Here is a 12,242-nt window from a genome sequence, read left to right on the forward strand (position 1 = left end):
GACCTTAACACATGAAACAACTTTTGCAAATGAACTGAGGGGGTTGTCACCTGTTCTCTCCCCGTTTCTGTCTTGCAAAAGTGTTTTACAAATTCTTAAATCACTGACCCCTATACCAAATACATAGCATTGTCTGGCAACTTGGTAGTAGTTTTCAAAGTGGACAAGCAATTCACCCTTTCAAAGTTTTTCTAGTTTGGATATGATATAGAATTTTACCTCAAAAATTGTTATTGCACAGCCACATATAATTTTGGGAAGACTCGTAAGCCAAAAGGTTTCTGTCATATGATGATTCCAAATAAATCTTGCTACCCACTGTAACACTACTGAGATGAAACACAGAAAAATACAAGCACTACAAAATAGTTAATGTCTGATGTAGAGTTCCCAAACCACACCAGTCTGCCTGATCTTCACAAACATCACTGATGTGACATGAGCAGCACAGAAACAGATCGTTGTATACAGTGACAACCCTTAGGCCTCAGGATGTTAAAAGTTCTATAGTTTTCCATTGTCTTCCTTTCCCCTTAGTGACACGTCTGCCCTATCTCAGTCAAGAAATCATCTTCTAAATCCGCATCTAAACAGACATTCCTCTGCTCCACAATTTGCACAGGCAACACGGAGAAAAAAGGGGTTTTTCGCAGAGTGTGATCTTTTGGCAGCTCTGGATGAGTTGTGGGGAGAGAATCCTTCTCTTTCCTAGATACCAGTGACAAGCAGTCTGCAGTGGAGCTGCTTTCCAAACAGCTGAATGTTTGTGTACATTCAGTGGTAGACCTATTTCTGTTTTCTCACTTTTTTCTCCTTGGCAAAGGCTGTTTGGTTCAAGTTGGCTGCCAGAATGCAGGAGCGCTTTTGATTCCTGAGTATGTTCTACCTCAGTGCTGGCTTCCTGCAGTTCATCTTTGTCCACTTCTTCATGCATCAGGCACAGATTTGTATTAAACTCACATTGAACTTCACAAGCTACAATATTAGTAGGTTTCTTTGGATTCTGAGATACACTAATGTCTTTAAAATCCTTTCCACTGCTGTCTTCAGTTACACTTTGGACTTTGGCTTCTGGATTGTCAGGTAAACTTTCAATCTGTCCATGTTTAATTTCCAATATATTTTTTTTTCTAAGTTGATTGCACTACTGGTTAATTGGTTAATTATTTCTGCATCACTGTATGTTTGAATTCATAATGCTTCAGTGAAGACAAGTCTTCATCCTTGGATTCATATTCTTTGTGAGATATGAATGAAAGCACCTCTGGCATAACCTCTGCCAAACTATCTGTGCTTGTTTCCATACAGATTATCTCTTTTTCAGACATCTCTACTGGTGTTGCAGATTGGCTGTAACTTGCACTGGCAGCAACAGCTAAAGGGTGACATCGATATGTTGTCTCCTGTGAGGAAAAATCTGTCTCTGTTGTTATGCCTTCTGCAGATATTTGGTCATAATCCGTTTCTTGCATTGTTTCCAAATTACTCTCCCCAGACCTGAGGAGACATTCTGTAACAGTTGATTCTGCTCCATGTCCAGCCAGTGTCTGAAACTCATAGCTGCTTACTAGAGAGCAGTTCTTATTTGCTAAGTCACTGAGAAAGAAACCCTCATCAGGTGTTGGTATTTTTTTGTATTGGCAAAAGCTGCCCATGGTTTCCAAATTGGATGTGTTTTACTGCAGATGTCTGTGTTGAGGTCATATTATGAGCAAGTCCCATAGAAGATTCAGCAGTAGATGCACTGACAGATGCACTTCCCCTGCCTGAATCTGTCACACTTGATTGTGCCATCAAGTTATTATAGTCATTGTCAAGCTCATCTTTTGAAAAAGTTCGCATTTAAGTCTATGACAGTGAAAAAATACTGTTTGATCATTCTGTTTAATACTCAGCCTTAAGCTACATGTGCAGTTCAGAAGGATATAGAAGGCCAGATTCCAGCTTGCAGCCAGTTCCTTAGATGTGATCTACATCATCTCCTCGTGTTTTTAGTTCTTTTATCTATGAAATTTCGGTAAGAGAACAAAATTCACAACATAAGCAGCACAAAGGAAAACAAATAACTAGTTGTAAGAACATGTAACTCCATAATTGTGGAACAACAGCACAGAACAGGTAAAACCCACACCCGTTATATTAAAATCCTAAATCACTCACAGGTTTTAATTAATTTCCCGAATGTAAAGCTAACTAAATCTAGCTTTGAGATCGTTATATTGGGAGGCAAACTAGAAAAATTTTACTAAATTCAACCTGACTCTAGTAACTCAGCTTTATTGCAATCTCTACTGATTTCCTGACAGATTATCATGTGGTCTCCAGACATTTCTGCTTTATAAATCAAATGGGCATAAAAAGTTCTAATTCACGCATCAATAGTTTTGGAAAAGTGTAATTTAGCAATCTGCTTTTTTATTGGCATAAAGTAAACACACACATTTTGCATCTTGTTAGGTTATTTTAAAAATAATCTGAAATTCATGTAGTATAACTGTTGACATAACATCAGTGCCAAGAGAGATAAGTCAAACTTCACAGCATAGTGTGTGCCTGAGTAGTGTTTTTAGAAAAGCAATTAGGCTGTATGCTATATCAGCAGTTATAAAACATTTAAAAACATATAATACGTTTCGTTTGACCAAACTGCTCTGTACATACTGTACGAATCCACGACAGAAGATATATATTAAAATCTGAAAAAAAAAAAATGTACTTGCTGCTATGTTATAAATAGAATATTAACAATTGCTTAAACAGCACATGAAATGCAACTCAAAGTTGCAACTCTGTCATAAACACAGAAGAAAAAAAGAAAAAATAATGAATTCACTAAACTTGACCAAGGAAAAGAAATAATATCAGACAGGAATGTAAATTAACATCCAAATGTTAAAATCAGCTGAGTAAACCTTTTTAAATACAATTCTAAAGATGTGATTTCCACTGTCACAATAACTTCTCAGTTTATAACAGGAAGATAGAGAGATGTTTTACCTAAGAATCAAGGAAATCCTCAGCCTGCCAGCTTTCCATTTATCTTATTTGCAGATTTGTAGTTTTTGGTGTATAAGTTCTACTCTCTCCCTAGTTCTGAGAAACTGCTGGAGGTGGTTTGAGTCCCACCCAGTTGCTAAGCAACAAATGATCTCTATTGTGTGAACCTTATGTCTCCTCCTGCTAAGACTGAACACGAAATTTGGGCAGAAGTTCTTTACAGGGGTAAAATGTGACTAAAACCAAGGCAACTCACTAAAGCTTTTATATAAAGATTCATTCTCTGGGAAACTCTTAAAATTTCTTGCATGCTAACTTTTAGTAAAACACAATCTTTTAGTTTTAAGTTATCCACAAGTGAGTAGAAGGACTAAAGAGAGAGAGATTCTGCTTTCTGTTCTCAGTTACCGACATGCCTGGATTCTGCGGGGCAACTCCCCCGCAAGTCAGTCACCGCCGAGCTGCTGTTCCCCGGGCTGCTCCGTGCGCCGTGCAGCTCCCGGGGATGCCCGCAGAAGTCTGGCTGGCTCTGCAGAAGTAGCTGTCGGCGTTGCCTCTGCCGCTGAGGTGCCTCTGTCGCTGAGGTGCCTCTGCCGCCGAGGTGCCCCTGCCGCCTTTTGCCGTGGCTGCCAGCGCCGCCTCCCCCACGGCCGAGCCGGCGCAGCGGCAGCCCCAGCGCGCAGCCCCCAGCCCTGGAGCGCGGCCTCAGCACCCGCACGCCGGACTCTGGTTTGAGTAATCCTAAAGAGAATTTTTATGCTTTTATGTGTACCCGAGACACTCTAACGGGAGGAAATTCTCCCGGACTCTCACCTCTGGCTTTTAACAGTTACTAACAAACGTATGGCCGCTTCTCCACACACACACAAGCACGGTACCGTTAACAATACAGTGAGCTCACAACAACGTTGGACACACAACACTAACACGAGAGTTAACAAAAATACGGAAAGGCAGTTCTCTAGCCTGCCTCTCCTGTCAACGAGAAGTGGCACTTTTTCGGTGTTGCTCGTTGTGCTAATATAGCATCTTCTAATGCAAGGCACAATAGCTGCTACTTTCTTTCATATGTACCGTACCTGGTTCTGCTTTTTATTTTTTTTTTTTTTTCCGAAAACAGCGTCTGTTGCCATGGCAGCGATCCACAGTGGCTTTCTTCCGGGTTGCATGGTGGCTTCAGGCGCCAGCGGTGCAGCGCCATCTAGGGACGCGGAGGCTCCCAGCAGTGTCGGTCCAGTTGACACATGCGCAGTAGCAGGCACAGTGAGGAGCGACAGTGCCGACTGCGCAGCCGCAAGAGAGAGCGGTGCCGCGGGCTCGGCTCCAGCTTCATTCTCTGCCGCTAGTGATGTTCCTGCAGCCCCTACACATCCTGCTGCTGCATGCACGGCGCTAAACGGAGGTGATCCCGCTGCTCCTAAGGGTCCTAGCATTCGCAACTTCGCAGCCGCAGGCACGGGGATCCCCCCTACAGCAGACCGAACGGGGCGGGGACCGGCCGTAGTCCCGCCATCTCCCGACAAAGCTGTTCGAACCTTTATGAGTTCCCGTCGCTCAGAACTTAACTCTTGTAGCGACCCAACTGCCAGACGCCAAAGCAGAGTACACGTTCTAGGGGCTCCTGACCCCGTAGAGATCTCGTCCCAAAAGAATTCCTTTATAGCGTCCCTTGTGGACACCTGAAAGGCGGTTCGAGCAGCGGGAAGTAGAGTCCTCGCTCTCACCCATGCCATCAACCCCTTAGGGGCGGTTCCATCAGAAACAGGCTCTCCTAGAGAGAATATATATCGGGGGAGCGTTTCCGCGGCCTCATCCTCTTTGGATGCCGCGGGCCCCATGCTCTCTCCCTCGGTCGACTCACCGGGCCAGGGTGAGATTCCTCTGTACCATGCGCATGGTTTTGTTCCGTGATGCCGGGGACAGCATCACCTCCCACGACTGCTTCCCTCAGCTCCTTCCGTTCGCCTTGCGTCCCTGCAGAACTCGACGAAGTAGGACTCCCTGTTAAATGGGCGCCAGATAACGACGGAGGGGGTCAGACAGAAATGCACTCAAATCAATAGGATTGGCAAAAATGTCCGCTTTATTAGAGCACAGACAGCTCATATGCTGCCTGTGACACACAGACATGTGATTCTTCCCCAGCTTACATTGGATACATAAGGCAAACATACTGTGGTGTACAGTACTAATTGGATATCAGCAGGTGTCCATAAGACTTGTTTTCCTGCCAGAACAACTCCTCCTTCACCTTGGCACAAGGCCTGCAGCCATATTAGTGGCGCAGTATTTTTTTACTCTCTGCACCCAGCCATGCCAAGGTGAAGGTCTCAGAAATGCAACTGAAATTGTTCACACAATTTCTGTCCACCGACATTGTTGGAGACGGGAAGGTCCGGGACAGCCGGGGCTGTAGAGACCATGGGATTGTGGTCGTCTGAAATTCCAGCCAGTGGGAAACACAGAAATAGCCAGGAGATTGAGGAGCCGACGAAAAAAAATAAACTTTTATTGCAATAAAAGGGAGACTTCACTGGACAAACCGCAGTGAGGTGGCTCAGCTCAGTGGAGGTCGCAGCCCCCTTTTAGCCCCTTTGCCCGCAGCGCTGCTCCCTGCCCGTTTCTCCACTGGCTGAGATACTCTGGGCTTACAGGCTTCCCGACACGCCTGCTCTGTGCCCCCCACTACGTCCCGATGAGGTGGCTCGGAAGGCCACTGCCATTTTTCAAAGTGGAGGCCGCTTCAAAAGGGAGGACGTGGCCACCTGAGACCTTCTGTGCTGCTGACTGGGCCCCCTGTCTCCGGGCAAACGGCACCTCTTGGGAACTGACAACTGAGCAACCAGTGACTTGTTGCTTCTCACTGCCAACCGTGACTGCACTACACCCTTTGCAAGAGCACCTTCCTAGTGCTAAGAGTGGAGCTCGGGATGGCGGGAGGAGGAAGCAAGGCAGCCTGTAAGACTAGAAGCGTGGAGCTGAGGAGAGCTGCCTTGAGCCTCTTCAGGGATCTTTTTCCTTCTTGCCTGAAATCCTTTTTTCCCCTCACTCACTGCTCTTGCTGCCCAGCCTCACTTCCTGCAACACCTTCACCCATTTTCAGTCTGGTTCTCTCACTACTTCTTTTAATCCCCAGCTTTTCTCCAGAACAGCCAATTGACATCCACGGAATCACTACGCCCAGAAGCGCCAGGAGAGCTCCACAAGTTCAGAAGTTCAAGTGGGCAGAACCCCTCTTGGACATCCCCTTCCCTGCTTGGAACATCTGATTCCACGGGAGGAGCCAGATGCTGAGCAGTCCCGAAAGCCCTCGTTTTCTAGACAGGAGCTCAACTCCAACAGATCACAGCACAGACCTAAAGCACTTTTGACCCTGAGCGGACAGAACTCCGTTCTTCTTGTCCGCACTTGTCTTCCCATGGAATGGAGAGCCGAAAAAAACCTCTCCAGGGTAGGGCCAGAACTGACAGGTTTACGGCAGAGGGGCAGAAATTGCCCTGTCATTGCCTCCAGGATGATATGCTTGCTCCAGGATCCTTCCATCAGGGAACTTTTGTCGGATTGTTTGGTCAATTTTAGGTCAATTTCTATGGCTTTCAGCAATGTCAGCTTCCAGTGGTGAGAAGTCATGAGAGTAGTCCCCAGAATCGGGTGATGCCCCTTGGTAACAAGACTTTGTGTTTAAGTGGCAAATGTTTTTATTCACCTCCTGGCTTCTGCAGAAGTCTCCTGTTTTTCAAGACTCCTAGACTCCTAGAGCAGTTGGTGTTGGAAGGAAGGGACCTGAAAGCTCATCTGCTTCCAACCACCCCTCTGCCACGGGCAGGGACACCTTCCGCTAGACCAGCTTGCTCCAAGCCGCGTCCAACCTGGCCCTGAACACTTGCAGGGATGGGGCAGCCACAGCTTCTCTGGACAACCTGTGCCAGGGCCCCACCACTCTCCCCGCGAAGGCTTTCTTTCCCATATGCCATCTAAGCCTGCCCTCTGCCAGCGCCAAGCCATTGCCCCTTGGTCTGTCGCTCCAGTCCCTTGTAAACAGTCTCTCTTAGCCAAAGCCTTCTTGGTCCTCCCTGTTGTGTTGCAAAATTTGCAAGCTGATGTTGTGCCAGGTGGCACCAGCCAAGCCCTGAGCCAGGTGCAGGACCTTGCACTTGAGGTCTGAGGTCACTGGGGCTGTTGAGCCTGGAGGAGACTGAGGTCAGATCTCCTGGGGGGCTGCAGCTTCCTGCCAAGGGGCAGCGACCATTTCTGCTCTGTGGGACCAGGGACAGGAGCCGAGGGAACGGCCGGAGCTGTGTCAGCGGAGGCTTAGGTTGGACATTAGGAAAAGGTGCTTTCCCCGGAGGGTGGTCGGGCACTGGAACGGGCTGCCCAGGGCAGTGGTCACGGCCCCAAGGCTGCCAGAGCTCAAGGAGCGTTTGGACAACGCTCTCAGGCATACTGAATCCGAAAAATCGGTCCAAGAAACTGCTCAGAGACTTTTTATCTTTAAGCAGCAAGGTATTTGTTTATTCAACGTTGGGAGCAAGCCAGCTCGCGCTGGACAAACTTGCTCAAAGGCTTCACACAAAATCAGCGTTTTTATACAATCTTCAGATGTGATTAAATGCATATTCAAGTGATTACAACATCTATCAATACATATTAAAAATAGGTGGAGTATAGGCGGAGCTTGGGGAGGTGCTTCTCTTGGCTCCCCATTTCGGAGGGTAGTTCCCATCTTCCTCCATGGGGCAGGGGGCTTCAACTCATCTTCCTCAGCTTGACCCTTCTTCTTTTCCATTGTTCTTGACCCGCTCACTGAAGCTTGGACAAAACCCTGGCTCCAGGCCTATTTCTCCTATTTAAATGTCTACCTGATCCTGTTGTATTTCTAATTTATCACCTCTAGGCCTATTACCTGTTCCTGTACTGTTCTCTTAAGCTTTGGTCCAGTAAGTAGAACAGAACGAGCACAGATCGTCTTGGATGTTGGTAGCTTGTTAGCAGGCCCAAATCTCTTAGTTAACTCTTTTGGGCCCAGCTTCCTATATCATTCCCCCCTTTTTGTTTAGAATTTACGAATTCCTTCGTCAAGTTCTAATGGATTTTGATAGGTATTCATCACAGCCCACATTATCTGCATCCTTCTAACCATGATGCTTGATTTGCACCATAGCCAAACAATTAGGACCAGTAGTAGAATAATGCCAGCTCCTAATACCAATATTGGATGTATCAAATAGTGAAACACTTGTGATGCTGTAGGGGAGTATCCTGTAAAGATATCCCACCAGTGATGTTCTCCCACTTTTTCCACTTTGGTTAGAACAGTTTTTATGCTCTCAGTGTCATGTTCTACTTGCCAGAGCATTCGTCTAGTCGTTCTGTTTACTTCCTGGACCAGTTTTTCTATATCAGGATGTTTAAGCATTGCTTTAAAAAGATTAATGTTCATTCCTCTCTGCAATTTCGGTACATCATGATACATTGTATAATCAACTTCAATCAGTTGTCTAGTAGTCACTAGAATGATATAACCAAAGTCACAGCCTATTATTTTAGCAAAACAAAAAAATTAATACCACTCACTACTTCATGACAAATACCTATGGTAAAATTAACACAAAAGATTCTAACACATGCACAACCATTTCCTACATAATAGACTTGTGATTGGGTTTTAGTATGGGGAAGCATTTCAAAGGTACACACACTATTGTCAGCATCTAAGCATAAATCTTCATTTTCTACTCCAGCATTTTCACAGATATATCCTAATTGTCCTTTAGGAATACATGCCTCAGTACTGACTGGCTGCCACTTTTTCTTGGTGTGATCCTAACTTGCCCAAACATTATGGTCTATGGGTCTGACAATTACATTTTGGTGTATGGCTCTTAATGTCAGGCTAGGAAAGATGGTCTTTTCTTTAGCTGCACTGATAGTGAGCACATAAGCTTCAATTTGTTCATGTTGAGGATTGTAAGTGAAGTTTCCTAACTGCCACCACGCTTGGTAATTTTTCTCAAAGTGTGTAGTAGAACTGTTTCTAGCTATTATTTCTCTTACTTCCTGTGGTAATATTCCTGAAGTTCCTTCTCTTAATATTCCTGCAGCTACAGACTGCACCCACTGTTGAGTTTGGAGACATTGTATTGCAAGTGCAAATCTTTTATGGATGACACCAGCATAGTCAATAATCTTGGTGAAATCTTTTGCAGTGGTTAGCTACTAATGTTAACAATTTAACTGCCAATGATTGTGTTTCTGCCAAAGTGAGCAAAGATGATCTTAAAGGGACTTTGAATTTTCCTAGATCAGATGTGACAGCACTTAGTTTATTCACTAATACTTCTTGATCTATGGTGTTTAATACACTTAATCCTGTGCCAAACCATCCCGTTACATCTCTTTGAATTCTGGTACAAGGGGATCTGGCCATCATCTATACATGCCAGTCTTTAAGGCTTTGTTGAATACAGGGCTGACAATCTTTTTGTATGTTTGATATGTTTACTTAAAGGTGTATTGGAACCCTTTTCAGTGAATATATGGGATCTAACAACAGCTTCTGCTCATTTGAGTGCTTAATTACATATGGTCCAGCATAAGTTAAATTGTGGACACTCTCACAGGCTAAAGAAGGAGTTGTAAAACTGGTGGTGGTCTTAGTCAATGGGGTGGTAGGAGATTTGCTGGTTGGTAATCTCATTGTTATATTTCCTTCCCTGAATGTCCACTGACACATCACAGAAACTGATTTATCTAGAGTGAAGGTGTGCCAACATTGATCAGCCACTAATTACATTTCACAGTAACGTCAGTTCTGGGTGACCATCTAATCCGTGCCTATTAAAACACTTGCATTGTATGGGGTACCAGGATTTTACCAATTATTCAGTACCCTTGTTCCTTGGAGGACTATAATAGATGGATTGTATTGGTTCAGTTCAGATGAATTCAGAATATCTGTATTTATAGCAAATCATAGACTAGAATTCCCATTATAGGCCTGAGACCATAATAATTTTGGGGCAAGAGTTTGATTTAACACTAATGTACTTATCAGTCCAAGGATCAGCATTGAGGAGGCTTGATAGTAGATGATTCCTCTCCCGAGGTCCATGCTTCCTCTGGAACTCTCTTGGCTCGAGAGTAGTGGATCCACGTGGGTTTCTCTTTCACCCGGATCGTGTGGAGGTGGTCATCAGCACCTGCTGGGGTCCATCCCACTTCTCCCGTAGTGGATCTCCTGAAAGATTCTTAACATATACCTGATCACCAGGGTTGGATGGATGTAGCTTACAATCAGGCTGCTTGGGTTGGTGTTCTAACACCACTGTAGCATTTTTCTGCAATTGTTTTCCTACAACCATAACATGATCGTACACATATTGATTACTGGTTTGATCTACAGCTTCACTATTCACAGTTTGCATCATGTAGGGTCTGCCCAAGAGAATTTCAAATGGACTCAGTTTCCCTTTGGATCTTGGCTTGACCCTTAGCTTGATTAAAGCAATAGGTAAAGCTTGATACCAATGAAAATTTGTTTCTTGACATATTTTAGATTCATCTTTTCTACTTGCCCATTTGCTTGGAGTCTGTAGGGCATATGCAGTTGCCAGTTGATTTTTAGTGCTTTACTTATTGCTTGTACAATTCATGCACAAAAGTGTGAACCTCTATCTGAAGAGATGCTCTTAGGCATTCCAAACCATGGTATAATCTCATTCAACAAGACTTTAACCACTCCTTTTGATTCATTTTTTTTCTACATGGGAAAGCTTCAGGCCATCCAGAAAATGTCAGTCAAAACTAAGAGATAACAGGACCCCCCCTTTTCTTGGGAACTCAGAGAAATTAATTTGCCAGATTTCACCTGGGAAATGCCCTTTACTTATTGCCCTTTACTTATTGCCCTTTGGTGTATTTTTGTTCCAGTATTTCAGACGAAGTTCCCATTGGGTTGTGACTTGCTCTATTGTGGTAAATAAATTTGGTCCTGCTACTCTAGTCCTTAAATGCTAATAGAGTGAGTCTAAGCCCCAATAGTTTTATCATGTTTTACTTTTACAAATTGCCACACTAATTTTTCTAACAGTATTAACTGACCTGTTTTTAGTTAACCTCATCTATTGTCTAACACCTTACCTTCATTTTCATGTATCCACTTATAATCTGTTTCTTGATATTCTACCTGTTGATCTGTGTCTAGTTCTTCTAGCACTAAAGCTGCTACTGATAGTTCTTTACTTCTTGCAGCAGCTAATTCAGCTTCTGCATCAGCTTTTCTGTTTCTTATTTCCAGGACAGTGTTACCTTTCAGGTGTCCTTGGCAGTGCATAATTGCCACCTGAGAGGGGAGTTGTACAGCTTCTAATAATCATAGAGTTTCTTCAGCATACTTCACAACTTTTCCTTGAAGAGTTAAAAGTCTTCTTTCTTTCCAAATTGCTCCATGAGCGTGAACTATGCCAAAGGCATATTTGGAGTCAGTCCAGGTGTTAATTTGTTTTCCTTCTGCCAATCCTAAAGCTCGAATGAGAGCTATCAGTTCTGCTTTCTGGACTGAGGTTCCTGCAGGCAAAGGATTTGATTTGATTACCTCAGTAGTGGTGGTCGCAGCATACCCAGCCATCTTCACACCTTGTCTTATGAAACTGCTGCCATCGGTAAACCAGTCTTCTGCATCCAGGGGTGGTTCTTCTTTAAGGTCCAGGCAGCTGGAGTGCACTGCTTCAATGGTTTCCAGGCAGTCCTGCATGACAGGTGCAGCCGAGATTCTTCCTTCTAGGAATGAAGCTGGGTTAACAATGTTAGTCACCCGAACGGTTATGTCATCAGCCAGGATTACCCGATATTTCAGAAATTGGGAGGGTGACAGCCAATGATTTCCTTTCTGTTCCAGTACTGTAGATGCTGTGTGGGACACTAACACAGTCATTTTCTGTCCCATTGTACATTTCCTGGCTTCTTCTATATTTATGATCATTGTTGCTACTGCCCTTAGGCAGGTGGGCCATCATTTGCTTACTTCAGCCAATTGCTTGGAGAAGTAGGCTGCTGTTCTTTTGTATGGCCCTTGTTGCTGAGCCAGGACCCCCAGAGCCATTCCTTGTCGTTCATGCGAGAACAAACAAAAGGGCTTCGTTACGTCAGGCAAACCCAACGCCGGAGTCCTTATGAGTTCTCATCTCAGTTGTTTGAAGGCTCCACTTGCTTTGGGTGTTGCCCGTAATCCAAAAGAAACACAAACC

At 44.5% G+C, this 12,242-nt stretch overlaps 1 long non-coding RNA gene across 1 annotated transcript; it reads right to left on the bottom strand.

Annotated features, from left to right (window-relative positions):
* Positions 1–1,865: 1,865 nt before the first annotated feature.
* Positions 1,866–3,534, bottom strand: LOC135406174 (uncharacterized). Its single transcript, XR_010426193.1, has 2 exons — positions 2,998–3,534; positions 1,866–2,004 (listed from the first exon to the last, which is right to left on the bottom strand). It is a non-coding gene; the product is annotated as an uncharacterized LOC135406174 (long non-coding RNA).
* Between the last annotated feature and the right edge of the window lie 8,708 nt (positions 3,535–12,242).

This window comes from Pseudopipra pipra, chromosome W, assembly GCF_036250125.1.
Source record: "Pseudopipra pipra isolate bDixPip1 chromosome W, bDixPip1.hap1, whole genome shotgun sequence".
NCBI lineage: Eukaryota > Metazoa > Chordata > Aves > Passeriformes > Pipridae > Pseudopipra > Pseudopipra pipra.